The 15,313-nt window shown below is 45.0% G+C and overlaps 1 non-coding gene across 1 annotated transcript in view; it reads left to right on the forward strand.

Moving 5' to 3' along the window:
* The window catches only part of LOC112219637, a 43,724-nt gene extending 28,491 nt beyond the window's left edge, over positions 1 to 15,233 (forward strand). The window contains exons 3-11 of the transcript XR_006079440.1: positions 5,472 to 5,590; positions 5,681 to 5,770; positions 7,909 to 8,029; positions 8,155 to 8,293; positions 9,718 to 9,920; positions 10,738 to 10,847; positions 11,087 to 11,228; positions 11,339 to 13,262; positions 13,403 to 15,233. This is a non-coding gene — a transcript (uncharacterized LOC112219637). The remainder of the gene's footprint in view (positions 1 to 5,471; positions 5,591 to 5,680; positions 5,771 to 7,908; positions 8,030 to 8,154; positions 8,294 to 9,717; positions 9,921 to 10,737; positions 10,848 to 11,086; positions 11,229 to 11,338; positions 13,263 to 13,402) is intronic.
* Positions 15,234 to 15,313: the final 80 nt, after the last annotated feature.

The following is a 15,313-nucleotide window of genomic DNA, read 5'->3' on the forward strand; positions in this document are numbered from 1 at the left end:
ATCTTTCCAATTTGTTATGTTTCATTGAATGAAGTTAAATATTTCATATTTTGTACAGCCCTGTGTGCTCATTACTTTTGCAATGCTGGATGTATTAGGTGACATTATGATGCTTTGAGTCTGCAGTGAAAGAAGTGTGTACATCGTCCTGACTCTTTTAGTTTTTAGGTTGTGGAGAGATGCTAGTTCATCAAAGAGTCTTTTATTTTGTAAGGAGGGGAAGGGGGCTTGGAGATAAAGAGTCAAGACGGGGGAGTTTGTTGCCGTGCCGTTGAGTCATTGGGAGAAGGAAAGGAGGATCGCAGTGCTGAATGAACGCCAGCCAGAGAACAGAGATTAGATTACAACTGGCCTAGAGAACACAGACCTTCAACTACTTCCTTTAGATCCAGAAGCCAGACGAATACAGACTTCAAGCTAAGGACTACAGCCATAAAACTGCTGCCGCTGACAACCCAAACGACTTCCATGAGTTATCTGGTGACCCCCCACACACACGGCTCATATGAAGCGATAATCATTTTCTATGCTTTCTGCCATGTCCTGTTGTCATACTCACACAGGGGAGGGCTGCTAGTAGAGGTCTACCGATTAATCAGAATGGCCGATTAATTAGGGCCGATTTCAAGTTTTCATAACAATCGGATATCGGTATTTTTGGGCGCTAATTTCAGATGATTTTTTTTTAAAATAATAATATATATATTTTTTAGACCTTTATTTAACTAGGCAAGTCAGTTAAGAGCACATTCTTATTTTCAATGACGGCCTAGGAACGATGGGTTAACTGCCTTGTTCAGGGGCAGAGCGACAGATTTTCACCTTGTCAGCTCGGGGGATCCAATCTTGCAACCTTACAGTTAACTGATCCAACGCTCTAACCATTGCACTCCACGAGGAGCCTGCCTGTTACGCGAATGCAGTAGAAGCCAAGGTAAGTTGCTAGCTAGCATTAAACTTATCTTATAAAAAACAATCAATCAATCATAATCACTAGTTATAACTACTAATCCAGGTTAGCAGGCAATATTAACCAGGTGAAATTGTGTCATTTCTCTTGCGTTCATTGCTCGCAGAGTCAGGGTATATGCAACAGTTTGGGCAGCCTGGCTCATTGCAAACTAATTTGCCAGAATTTTACGGAATTAAGATATAACATTGAAGGTTGTGCAATAATAACAAGAATATTTAGACTTAGGGATGCCACCTGTTAGATAAATTACAGAACGGTTCTGTATTTCACTGAAATAATAAACGTTTTGTTTTCGAAATGATAGTTTACAGATTCGACCATATTCATGACCAAAGGCTCGTATTTCTGTGTGTTATTATGTTATAATTAAGTCTGATTTGATAGAGCAGTCTGACTGAGCAGCAGCAGGCTCGTAATCATTCATTCAAACAGCACTTTCGTGCGTTTTGCCAGCAGCTCTTTGCAAGCACAGCGATGTTTATGACTTCAAGCTTATCAGCCTAATGGATCGTGTAACTGATGTGTAATGGCTAGCTAGTTAGCTGGGTGCTAATAGCGTTTCAAACGTCACTCGCTCTGAGACTTGGAGTAGTTATTCCCCTTGCTCTGCAAGGGCCGCGGCTTTTGTGGAGCGATGGGTAACGATGCTTTGAGTGTGGCTGTTGTCGATGTGTTCCTGGTTCGAGCCCAGGTAGGGATGGAAGCTATACTGTTACACTGGCAATACTATAGTGCCTATAAGAACATCCATTAGTCAAAGGTATATGAAATACAAATGGTATAGAGGGAAATAGTCCTATAAATACTATATTAACTACAACCTAAACCTCTTACCTTGGAATATTGAAGTCTCATGTTAAAAGGAACCACCAACTTTCATATGTTCTCATGTTCTGAGCAAGGAACTTAAACGTTAGCTTTCTTCCATGGCACATATTGCACTTTTACTTTCTTCCCCAACACTTTGTTTTTGCATTATTTAAACCAAATTGAACATGTTTCATTATTTATTTGAGGCTAAATTGATTTTATTGATGTATTATATTAAGTGAAAATAAGTGTTCATTCAGTATTGTTGTAATTGTCATTATTACAAATACATTTTTAAAAATTGGCCAATTTAATCGGTATCTGCTTTTTTTGGTCCTCCGATAATCGGTATCGGTATCGGCGTTGAAAAATCATGATCGGTCGACCTCTAGCTGCTAGTGTGTGTGTAAGGCCTGTAGGAAGTCACTGATACTCTTGTCTGTTCCAGAAATAGCACAGTGAAACATGATCAGGGACGTATTGCAGCAAACTAGAATCTGAAGTCAATTGTCTACTGTTTGCTGATGATCTGGTGCTGCTGTCCTCAACCAAGGAGGGCCTACAGCAGCACCTACAGTTGAAGTTGGAAGTTTACATACACCTTAGCCAGATACATTTAAACTCAGTTTTTCACAATTCCTGACATTTAATCCTAGTAAACAATTCCCTGTCTTAGGTCAGTTAGGATCAGCACTTTATTTTAAGAATGTGAAATGTCAGAATAATAGTAGAGAGTGATTTATTTCAGTTTTTATTTCTTTCATCACATTCCCAGTGGGTCAGAAGTTTACATACACTCAATTAGTATTTGGTAGCATTGCCTTTAAATTGTTTAACTTGGGTCAAACGTTTGGGGTAGCCTTCCGCAAGCGTCCCCCAATAAGTTGGGTGAATTTTGGCCCATTCCTCCTGACAGAGCTGGTGTCACTGAATCAGGTTTGTAGGCCTCCTTGCACGCACACGCTTTTTCAGGTCTGCCCACAAATGTTCTATAGGATTGAGGTCAGGGCTTTGTGATGGCCACTCCAATGCCTTTACTTTGTTGTCCTTAAGTCTTTTTGCCATAACTTTGGAAGTATGCTTGGGGTCATTGTCCATTTGGAAGACCCATTTGCGACCAAGCTTTAACTTCTGATGTCTTGAGATGTTGCTTCAATATATCCACATAAGTTTCATCCTCATGATGCCATCTATTTTGTGAAGTGCACCAGTCCCTCCTGCGGCAAAGCACCCCCACAACATGATGCTGCCATCCCGGTGCTTCACGGTTGGGATGGTGTTCTTTGGCTTGCAAGTCTCCCCCTTTTTCCTCCAAACATAACGATGGTCATTATGGCCAAAGAGTTCTATTTTTGTTTCATCAGACCAGAGGACATTTCTCCAAAAAGTACGATCTTTGTCCTCATGTGCATTTGCAAACCGTAGTCTGGCTTTTTTATGGCTGTTTTGGAGCAGTGGCTTCTTCCTTGAAGAGCGGCCTTTCAGGTTATGTCGATATAGGACTCGTTTTACTGTGGATATAGATATTTTTGTACCCGTTTCCTCCAGCCTCTTCAAAAGGTCCTTTGCTGTTGTTCTGTGAATGATTTGCACTTTACGCACCAAAGTACGTTAATCTCTAGCAGACAGAACGCGTCTCCTTCCTGAGCGGTATGACGGCTGCGTGGTCCCAATAGTACATACACACTGTACTATTGTTTGTACAGATGAACGTGGTACCTTCAGGCGTTTGGAAATTGCTCCCAAGGATGAACCAGACTTGTGGAGGTCTACAATTGTTTTTCTGAGGTCTTGGCTGATTTCTTTTGATTTTCTCATGATGTCAAGCAAAGAGGCACTGAGATTGAAGGTAAGCCTTGAAATACATCCACAGGTACACCTCCAATTGACTCAAATGATGTCAATTAGCCTTTCAGAAGCTTCTAAAGCCATGACATCATTTTCTGTAATTTTCCAAGCTGTTTCAAGGCACAGGCAACTTAGTGTATGTAAACTTCTGACCCACTGGAATTGTGATACAGTGAATTATAAGTTAAATAATCTGTCTGTAAACAATTGTTGGAAACTTGCCAAAACTATAGTTTGTTAACAAGAAATTTGTGGAGTGGTTGAAAAATGAGTTTTAATGACTCCAACATACGTGGATGTAAACTTCTGACGTCAACTGTAGATCTTCTGCACAGATTCTGTCAGACCTGGGTCCTGACAGTAAATCTCAGTAAAACAGAAAAAAATGGTGTTCCAAAAAAGGTCCAGTAGCCAGGACCACAAGTACAATATCCATCTAGACACTGTTGCCCTAGAGCACACAAAAAAACGATACACACCTCGGCCTATACATCAGCGCCTCGGATAACTTCCACAAAGCTGTGAACGATCTGAGAGACAATGCAAGAAGGGCCTTCTATGCCATCAAAAGGAACATAAAATTTCACATACCAATTACAATCTGGCTAAAAATACTTGAATCAGTTATAGCTCACCAACCAAGAATTCACAAAATGGGACAAAAACCAAATTGAGACTGCTAAAATATCCTCCACGTACAACGTAAAACACCAAATAATGCATGCAGAGCAGAATTAGGCCGATACCCGCTAATGATCAAAATCCAGATAAGAGCCCTTAAATTCTACAACCCCCTAAAAGGAAGCGATTCCCGAACCTTCCATAACAAAGCCATCACCTACAGACAGATGAACCTGGAGAAGAGTCCCATAAGCAGGCTTGTCCTGGGGCTCTGTTCACAAACACAAACACACCCCACAGAGCCTCAGGACAGCAACACAATTAGACCCAACCAAATCATGAGAAAACAAAAAGATAATTGCTTGACACATTGGAAAGAATTAACAAAAAAACAGAGCAAAATAGAATGCTATTTGGCCCTAAACAGAGACTACACAGTGGCAGAATACCTGACCACTGTGACTGACCCAAACTTAAGGAAAGCTTTGACTATGTACAGACTCAGTGAGCATAGTCTTGCTACTTTAAAAAAAGTGTTATTTAACTAGGCAAGTCAGTTAAGAACAAATTCTTATTTTCAATGATGGCCTAGGAACAGTGGGTAGAGGGACAGATCTGTACCTTGTCAGCTCGGGGGTTTGAACTTGCAACCTTCCAGTTACTAGTCCAACGCTCTAAACACTAGGCTACCCTGCCCCTCCAAAGAAGAAAGGCTGCTGTAGGCAGACCTGGCTCTCAAGAGAAGACAGGGTATGTGCACACTGCCCACAAAATGAGGTGGAAACTGAGCTGCACTTCCTGCACAGCCTTACAGCCCATGTCCTCATTTTTGAGCCCATGTCCTCATTTTTGAGCCCATGTCCTCATTTTTAAAAATCAGACCTGGATGAACCTCTGTCGGATGATTTCAGAAAGTTGCTTTTTTCATCTAAGTTGGATGTGATCACACCGTCGTGCGTTTTCTCTTCTTTCAAACGGCCAAACAGTTATTCTAAAGACAGCGATTTGTAGTTTGTTAGAATCTTATGCGTATAAACCCATCATTTATTAGCTTAATAGGGGCTTTAAATATTTACCTAAAAAATGGCAGTGTGCCTTCCCCCAGGGTCTCAAAGGCTTCAGACAGTCATGTCTTCATCTCAGGAATGTACTGTACTCTAGAAATACATTTAAGGACTAACGAACAAAGTCGTGTTTGATCTCCTCTCCTGTGTTGCAGCGACCCTCCAGAAGAAGAGTGAGTGTCCGGCCGCCCTCGTCAGTGGGAACGGGAGGAACGGATGGACATCCACTTCTACAGACGGAGTTAGCCTCTCAGAGGGCAACCTACTGCTGCAGGTATAGCTGTGTGTGTGTGTGTATGTGTGTGTGTGTGTGACAGGTATTCCGTGTGTGTGTGTCTCATGTATCCTCTCTCTCTCTGCGTAGGCCCTGAATGGTTTTGTCCTGGTGGTGACCACTGATGGCTCCATCTTCTACGCCTCTCCAACCATCCAGGACTACCTGGGCTTCCACCAGGTACAGCGCCTTCGGGAAAATATTCAGACCCCTTGACTCTTTCCACATTTTGTTACGTTACAGCCTTATTCTAAAATGGATACAACAAATAAAAATGCTCAGCAATCTGCACACAATATCCCATAATGACAAAGCGGAAACATGTTTTTTTATTTCAAAATAAAAACTGAAATATCACATTAACACGTATTCAGATCTTTTGACATGAGACTCAAAATTGAGCTCAGGTGCATCCTGTTTCCATGCATCCTGTTGAGATGGGTATACAACTTAATTGGAGTCCACCTGTGGTAAATTCCATTGATTGGACATGATTTGGAAAGGTGCACACCTGTCTATATAAGGTCCCACAGTTGACAGTACATGTCAGAGCAAAAACCAAGCCATGAGGTTGAATAAATGGTCCGTAGAGCTCTAAGACAGGATTGTGTCGAAGCACTGATATGGGGAAGGGTACCAAAACATTTCAGCAGCTCTGAAGGTCCCCAGGAACACAATGGCCTCCATCATTCTTAAATGAAAGAAGTTTGGAACCACCAAGATACTTCCTAGAGCTGGCCTCCCGGCCAAACTGAAGAATCGGGGGAGAAGGGCTTTGGTCACGGAGGTGACCAAGAACCTGATGGTCACTCTCAGAGCTCCTCAGTGGAGGTGGGAGAACCTTCCAGAAGGACAATCATCTCTGCAGCACACTACCAATCAGGTCTTTATGGTAGGATATCCAGATGGAAAACCCTCCTCAGTAAAAGTGTTGCGTTTACGCACTGAAGGTAGGTAAAGGAGTCAAACGCAGGAGAGCAGAGATAGTGTAGCGTATATTTTAATAAAGGCAAGTCCAAAAAAATGGTACAGTACAATACCCCAAAACAACGCCCAAGACAACGGGAACTAACAGTACTCCCATAAGGCGCAAAAACACAACGCACCTTACTATAAAAAACACATGCGAAATACACTGAGGAAAGCCTCCACAAGCAACAAGAAAATAATCCCGCACAAACCTAAGCGGGGAAACAGGGGTAAATATACACACAGAAATTAAAGCAAATGAAAACCAGGTGTGAATGAACCAAAGACAAAACAAAGGGAAAAGGAAACATGGATTGGGGATGGTAAGTAGGCCGGCGACGCCGACCCACGAGCGCCGCCCGAACAAGGAGAGGAACCACCGTCGGTGGAAGTCGTGACAGAAAGGTACATACATATGACAGCCAGCTTGGAGTTTGCCAAAAGGCACCTAAAGGACTCAGACCATGAGAAACAAGATTCTCTGGTCTGATGAAAACAAGATTGAACTTTTTAGCCTGAATGCCAAGCGCCACCTCTGGAGGAAACCTGGCACCATCCCTACGGTAAAGCATGGGGGTGGCAGCATCATGCTGTGGTTTTTTTTTCAGCAGCAGGGACTGGGAGACTAGTCAAGATCAAGGCAAAGAAGAACGGAGCAAAGTGCAGAGAGATCCTTGATGAAAATCTGCTCCAGAGCTCTCAGGACCTCAAGACTCAGAGGCAAAGGTTCACCTTCCAACAGGACAACGACCCTAAGCACACAGCCAAGACAACACAAGAGTGGACAAGTCTCTTTGGGACAACTCTTTCAATGTCCTTAAGTGGTCCAGCCAGACTTGAACCCGATCAAACATCTCTGGAGAGACCTGAAAATAGCTGTGCAGCGACGCTCCCTATCCAACCTGACAGAGCTTGAGAGGATCTGCAGAGAAGAATGGGAGAAACTCCCCAAATACAGGTGTGCCAAGCTTGTAGCTTCATACCCAAGAGGACATGAGGCTGTAATCGCTGCCAAAGGTGCTTCAACAAAGTACTGAGTAAAGGGACTGAATACTTAAATTAGCAAAAATGTCATAAAAACAGTTTTTGCTTTTTCATTATTGGGTATTGTGTGTAGATTGATAAGGGAAAACAACGATGTAATCCATTTTAGAATAAGGCTGTAACGTAACACAATGTGGGAGAAGTCAAGGCGTCTGAATACTTTCCGAAGGCACTGATCATAACTTATTGATTATGGAATCGTTCGATGTAGAATTATGGACGTCTTGGGCACTATGTTTATGACACTTGTAGCATTCTGCATGTTAACTCTGGGTTCATTTCTGGATGAATATAATGCTGCCCAGTCTGATGTGGTGCACCAGAGTGTGTACGACCTGATCCACATAGATGACAGAGCCATGTTCCGGTGTCAGCTTCACGTCGCTCTCAACCCCAACCAGAACGACTCAGAGGCCGGACCAGACGGTGTGTACAGTACATGGACCACAGCACTCTGAAAATGTTTATTTTAGTGGTTGGTCAGCTATTAATAGGACAGTCCCAAGTATCTCAAACATGTATCTAATTGGAATGTCATCTGTCTTCTGCAGACAGGCAATCTAGCAGCAGGCCTGATGGTGAGTCTATGAGCTACTGCCCCAGCACATTTCTCTAGACAACAGTTTCTTCCTAGAGAGAAGCTTCTGCTGTCGCTTCCGCTGTCTGCTAGACAACACCTCCGGCTTCCTGGTAGGACCACATACAGATATGATAAATACATATACGGTTGAAGTCGGACGTTTACATACACTTAGGTTGGAGTCATTAAAACTCGTTTTCCAACCACTCCACAAGTTTCTTGTTAACAAACTATAGTTTTTCCAAGTCGGTTAGGACATCTACTTTGTGCATGACACAAGTAATTTTTCCAATAATTGTTTACAGACAGAGTATTTCACTTATAATTCACTGTATCACAATTCCAGTGGGTCAGAAGTTTACATACACTAAGTTGACTGTGCCTTTAAACAGCTTGGAAAATTCCAGAAAATGATGTAATGGCTTTGAAGCTTCTCATAGGCTAATTGACATCATTTGAGTCAATTGGAGTTGTACCTGCGGATGTATTTCAAGGCCTACCTTCAAACTCACCGCCTCTTTGCTTGATATCATGGGAAAATCAAAAGGAATCAGCCAAGACCCCAGAAAAAGAATTGTAGACCTCCACAAGTCTGGTTCACCCTTGGGAGCAATTTCCAAATGCCACAAGGTACCACGTTCATCTGTACAAACAATAGTATGCAAGTATAAACACCATGGGACCACACAGCCATCATACCACTCAGGAAGGAGACGCGTTCTGTCTCCTAGAGATGAGCGTACTTTGGTGCGAAAAGTGCAAATCAATCCCAGAACAACAGCAAAGGACCTTGTGAAGATGCTGGAGGAAACGGGTTCAAAAATATCTATATCCACAGTAAAACGAATCTTATATCGACATATCTTGAAAGGCCGCTCAGCAGGGAAGAAGCCACCGCTACAAAACCGCCATAAAAAAGCCAGACTACGGTTTGCAACTGCATATGGGGTCAAAGATCATACTTTTTGGAGAAATGTCCTCTGGTCTGATGAAACAAAAATAGAACTGTTTGGCCATAATGACCATCGTTATGTTTGGAGGAAAAAGGGGGAGGCTTGCAAGCTGAAGAATACCATCCCAACTGTGAAGCAGAGGGGTGGCAGCATCATGTTGTGGAGGTGCTTTGCTGCAAGAGGGACTGGTGCACTTCATAGAATAGATGTCATCATGAGGAATCAAAATTATATGGATATATTGAAGCAACATCTCAATCACATCAGTCAGGAAGTTAAAGCTTGGTCGCAAATAAAAGGTGAAATAGAATGATTTATCTACTATTATTCTGACATTTCACATTCTTAAAATGAAGTGGTGATCCTAACTGACCTAAGAAAGGGAATTCTTACTAGGATTTAATGTCAGGAATTGTGAGTTTAAATGTATTTGGCTAAGGTGTATGTAAACTTCTGACTTCAACTGTATCAAATGTGATCCATAGGTTAACCATAATCCATTAATGATATGGAGAGCACTCGCCTAAAAATACATGTGAATGAATCACTGTATGCAACACGAGCTCCCTTTTCTCCTCTAGGCGTTGAAGTTCCAGGGGCGTCTGAAGTATGTGTGTGGTCAGGGGAGGCTGGCGGATGACGGGGCCACGACTCCCGCTCAGCTGGCCCTCCTTGCCATCGCTGCGCCCCTGCAGCCCCCGGCTGTCATGGAGATCAGGACCAAGACTCTCCTCTTCCAGACCAAACACAGACTGGACTTCGCCCCCATGGGTATAGACACCAGGTACTGGAGTAACCCCCAAACCCTGTAGTGTGTTAACCCTTACCCTAACCCTATGGGTATAGACACCAGGTACTGGAGTAACCCCCAAACCTTGTAGTGTGTTAACCCTTACCCTAACCCTATGGGTATAGACACCAGGTACTGGAGTAACCCCCAAACCCTGTAGTGTGTTAACCCTAACCCTATGGGTATAGACACCAGGTACTGGAGTAACCCTCAAACCCTGTAGTGTGTTAACCCTTACCCTAACCCTATGGGTATAGACACCAGGTACTGGAGTAACCCCCAAACCCTGTAGTGTGTTAACCCTTACCCTAACCCTATGGGTATAGACACCAGGTACTGGAGTAACCCCCAAACCCTGTAGTGTGTTAACCCTAACCCTATGGGTATAGACACCAGGTACTGGAGTAACCCTCAAACCCTGTAGTGTGTTAACCCTTACCCTAACCCTATGGGTATAGACACCAGGTACTGGAGTAACCCCCAAACCCTGTAGTGTGTTAACCCTTACCCTAACCCTATGGGTATAGACACCAGGTACTGTACTGAAAGAAGGGGAACAATGTGTGCAATCTCCCATCACATCTCACAGCATCACTGACAACATTATACCCTCCCTGGGACTAACATAGAGGGAACTTGAGAGGACAATGTTGGTTTTCTTCTAATAATATGTGCTACAGCATCGGACCTTCATAAATTGACCTGTGTGTGTGTCTCTGCACATCCGTGTGTGTGTGTGTGTGCCGCGTGTGTGTGTGTGTGCCGTGTGTGTGTGTGTGTGTGTGCCATGTGTCTCTTCTATCCCCTCCAGAGGTAAAGTGGTGCTGGGTTACTCTGAGACAGAGTTGGTCACTAGAGGCTCAGGTTACCAGTTCATCCATGCTGCTGCCATGATGTACTGCGCAGACAACCACCTCAAAAGTGAGTTAGATTGTAGTTACTCATTACACACACGCATATGAGTAAACATTTTCTGAAGCTTACATCTGGTGTTTTGAAAGCCAACATTCAGTATGATGCAGAGTCTGACTCCTTTCTCTCACCTCCCCTCTATATCTCTCTCACCTCCCCTCTATATCTCTCTCTCCTCCTCGCTATATCTCTCTCTCCTCCCCTCTATCTCTCCCTCTCTCTCGCTCCTCCCCTCTATCTCTCTGTAGTGATAAAAACAGGAGAGACTGGTTTCACCATTTTTAGGCTGCTGACTAAGGCAGGTGTGTGGGTGTGGGTTCAGGCCAACGCCAGGGTCGTCTTCAAGGCAGGGAGACCCGACTTCATCGTCGTTCGACAGAAAGCCCTGATGTGAGCCTAATGTTGACATTTATCTTTACTCAAAATAGTTGTATCATTCCATGCTATGTTTTACATAAAGTATGTTTTAGTGGCCTTTGACCTTTGTCACCCATCTACAGGAACCAGGAGGGCGAGGAGCACCTGCGTCAGCGGAGAATAGAGCTTCCCTTCAACTTTGCCACTGGGGAGGCTCTGCTGTATGAGTCCTGTTCCTCTCTGGATACTGCCGTTATGCCTCCAGGACCACCCATCCCCCCAGGCCTCACTCCCCCAGGCTCCAGCCCTGAGGACAAGCACCTGGACCCTGCCTCTCTCCTGGGGTCCCTACTCTGTCAAGACCGCTCTGTCTACACTCAGCCCCAGGACCCTAGCCTGGACCTCCAGGACCTTTCCCCGGACTTAGACCTAGCCTTCCCCCAGGACCAGGACCCAGGCCTGGAGAGAGCCTTCCTGGACAGCCACGCTCTGCTGAGTGTCTCCGGGGAGCTCCAGGTTCCCCATAGGCCCAGCTTGGTAGACCCCACAGCCCAAACCATGATGGACTCTCTGGGGGAGATCCTGGGGAAGATGGGGGCGGAGGGCCTGGAGGGGCTGAGGTTGAAGGAGACAGAGCTGAGGGAGTGGGAGAGCACCCTCTTCAGGATCAACATGGAACAGCAGGATGTGACGGGGAAGCTGGATGATATCTTAGCCAATGATGTGTTCTCGTACGTGGAGGAGGCTCTGATGAGGGAGAATGATGGTGGATGTGTGATAGGCAGCTTGAGACAGGCCACTGAGCCAATAAACAGACTCCCTGCTCACAACACTGCCAATCCGAACACACTGGGCATGTTCCCTCACTCCCAGAGTTCCTTATTGCCAGGCAACAAGGGCTTCAATGGCGGGAACGGCTCACACAGTGAGAACCGATGGCAGATGGGTGGTCCACACACAGTTGTTAGTGGCATGGAGCACGGGGTGGGGTGTAGTCCTGGGATTGTTAGAGAGCCACGCAGCGTTGTAAACACAAACATACTACCCAAGGCTGCTCACACGTTTGCAGGGCAACGGACTCAAGGAAGTGGCGGCTATCTCCATGGCAACCGAACGGTCCCACAACCATCCCATATTAACAACCAACCGGAATCCTGGACACCCTCCATCCAAAATATTATCCTTAATAACCACAGCCCTGTTCCTCTCCCAAACTTCTACAATATTCTCCCTGAGGCCTTTGACCAAACCATGCAGCCCAGCCTGGAGTTATACCACTCTGGGACTGGAGATGCAAAAAGGCAGTTCTCAGGGCAGCCCTGTCCGGGTCCTTCATATCAGGACCCAAGGCAGTCTTGGCAACAGCCACGGCAAAGTACACAATGGCAACCTTGGCAGATACCACAGTGTTTTCCAGCAAAGCCAGTAAATGGACTCCGTCACACACACCCCAAACACACCACACACATACCGTCCAATAACGCATCCAGAACTCAAACACTCACATACACACCCTCAGGCAACTGTATGTTTGAAAAAAGGCCTTCAAATATCAGTGGCCTTACACCTGCCCAAAACAGGTCACACGGTCCCATACCTGCCCCAACTCAGTCCAATGGACCCAGACCCACTCCCATTCTTTCCAATGACTGTAGAATCAGCTTCTCTACCCAGGCCCCCAAATTCTTTGTGCCTTACCCTGAAGCTAATCTCTAATCCCAAGACCTTCTTACGCCCAAACCTCCATTCCTAACCCAACCTACCCCACAGCCGCCATCCCTAACCCCATCCCTGCCCTATCCAAAGGGGCTCAGCCAGGGGAGGGCATGGCAGCTCTCCCTGCCTGGTCTGGGGCTCCATACCTGGGCATGAAGCATCTCCCAGGCCCCTTTCCCAGCCCCCAGCTGGTTCCCCGGAGCTCCAGGGGGGATGGCAGCTGTAATAATCCCAGTGAAGGGAGCTTGACGCTGGGTGAGAGGGGGTTGGAAGGCAGCCTTTTTTCTGGATGTCCGATGCCAGGGTTTCCTCCTGAGAACGGATCTGCACAGTCATCTTTATTCTACACAGGTGAGAGTGCTACAATCCATTTTACTACTGTTTTAGCAAGGTTCTGGGGGGCCTCCCATCCTCACAAGACTTGTAGGTACTGGAATGTGACCTACAATGACCCTCCAATGTGATGTTTGTCTTCATCTGTCCCTCCATAGGTCCCTAGCAGTTCCAAACAGTGATGCGGATCCTTTTCTCTTCACTGGTCTGGCTAATAGAACCACCAACATCTCCTAGACTCTAGAACTTAGAGGAATACAACAAACCATCTCCACCGTGGCAAGACATGGAAGAAGAAGGAGGGGGAGATATGGAACTCAGGAGATGGCCATGCTAGAAAGGACAAGAACATCAGATATATAACAAGACCTGTTGAGATAATGCATGAGCTATCTGGCAATGAATCTCAGTAAGACAAAAAATAATGCTGTTCCAAAAAATGTCCAGTAGCCAAGACAATAAATACACATTCTATCTAGACACTGTTGCCCTAGAGCACACAGAAAATTACACCTAACTCGTCCTAAACATCGACACCACTGGTAACTTCCACAGGGCTGTGAACGATCTCAGAGACAAGGCAAGAAGGGCCTTCTATGCCATCAGAAGGAAAATAAAACTCAACATTCCAATTAGGATCTGGCTAAAAATACTTCAACCAGTTACTGTACCCATTGCCGTCTATGGTTGTGAGGCCTGGGTTCCACTCACCAAACAAGAAATCACAAAATGGGACAAACACCCAATTGAGACTCTGCATGCAGAATTCTGCAAAAATATACTTAGTGTACAACACAAAACCCCAAACAAAGCACCCAGATCAGAATGAGGACTATACCTCAGTTTTAAGGTCTCGGCATAGAGAGAAGCTTCGTAAGGTAGACACAGTGGCAGAATACCTGACCACCGTAACTGACCCTAAATTAAGAAAGTTCTTGACTATGTACAGACTCAGTGAGCATAGCCTTGCTATTGAGAAAGGCCGCCATAGGCAGAAATGGCTCTGAAGAGAAGACAGGCTATGTGCACATTGCCCACAAAATGAGGTGGAAATTGAGCTGCACTTCTTAGCCTCCTGCCAAATGTATGACCATATTAGAGACACAAGGGCGTGGTTATTGACCAGGGCGTGGTTATTGACCATGTTAGCTTGGAGCTGCTTGAGTGTTATAGCATTGTTGGTCAAAACCATGTTTACTATCTCCCTCTCTTGCTGTTCTGTGAACATAGGAGGCCTTCCCCCTTGTCGTCCCTGACCCTCAATCCGATGTAGAAAAAAAAAACTGTATACATGTATACATATATATATATACAGTAATTTCACAGGAAAAGGTAACAGCAGTGCTGATAGTGCATAGAATACAGTACTGTAAGCAGTTACTGAAACCGTGCAGATGTTTTTGATATGATGATATTTTTACAATACCTATTTTCCAGTCTAAATGTTCTCATCACACTTGCCACTGTATATCGGCTTAGATTTGGCTGTACTCCCAGTCCGGCCTCCCTCAGCGTCAGGCCGTGGTTGACAACGTGGTCAACCAGTGTTGCGCGGATCTCATTTGTCAGATTCGGTCCTCTTTGAGCACCTTCTTGTCTTCCTCTTCCTCCCCTTCCTCCTCCTCCTCGTCCTCCTCCTCGTCCTCCTCGTTCTCCTCGTCCTCCTCCTCGTCCTCCTTGTCGTCGTCGTCGTCCTCCTCCTCCTCCTTCTCCTCGTCGTCTTACTCTTTCTCTGACTCTTTCCATTGTGCTTGAAGACCGATGAACTCACCTGCTGCTTTTTATAGTGCTTATACACCTGATTGGTGTGTCTACAGTTAAGCAAACGAGTGTTTGCACACCTGATGACTGTGTTGAACCAATAGGTTGGACGGTGTGGTAATCTGACAGTCAGTGCTTTGGTATTGCAAGGACGTGACTTCATGATAGATGTTTGTGTGTAATGTATGTTAAGTGTGTTTAGTGTTTTGCAAATCACTGTGTGTAGAGTTTTGCAACAAGTATGAGGTTGACAATGTGCTTATAGTTGTGCAAATATGGGCTGATGTTTGGCTTCTTGAGTGTAAGGT

The sequence above is a fragment of the Oncorhynchus tshawytscha genome, linkage group LG20 (assembly GCF_018296145.1).
Source record: "Oncorhynchus tshawytscha isolate Ot180627B linkage group LG20, Otsh_v2.0, whole genome shotgun sequence".
In the NCBI taxonomy this organism is placed as follows: Eukaryota; Metazoa; Chordata; class Actinopteri; order Salmoniformes; family Salmonidae; genus Oncorhynchus; species Oncorhynchus tshawytscha.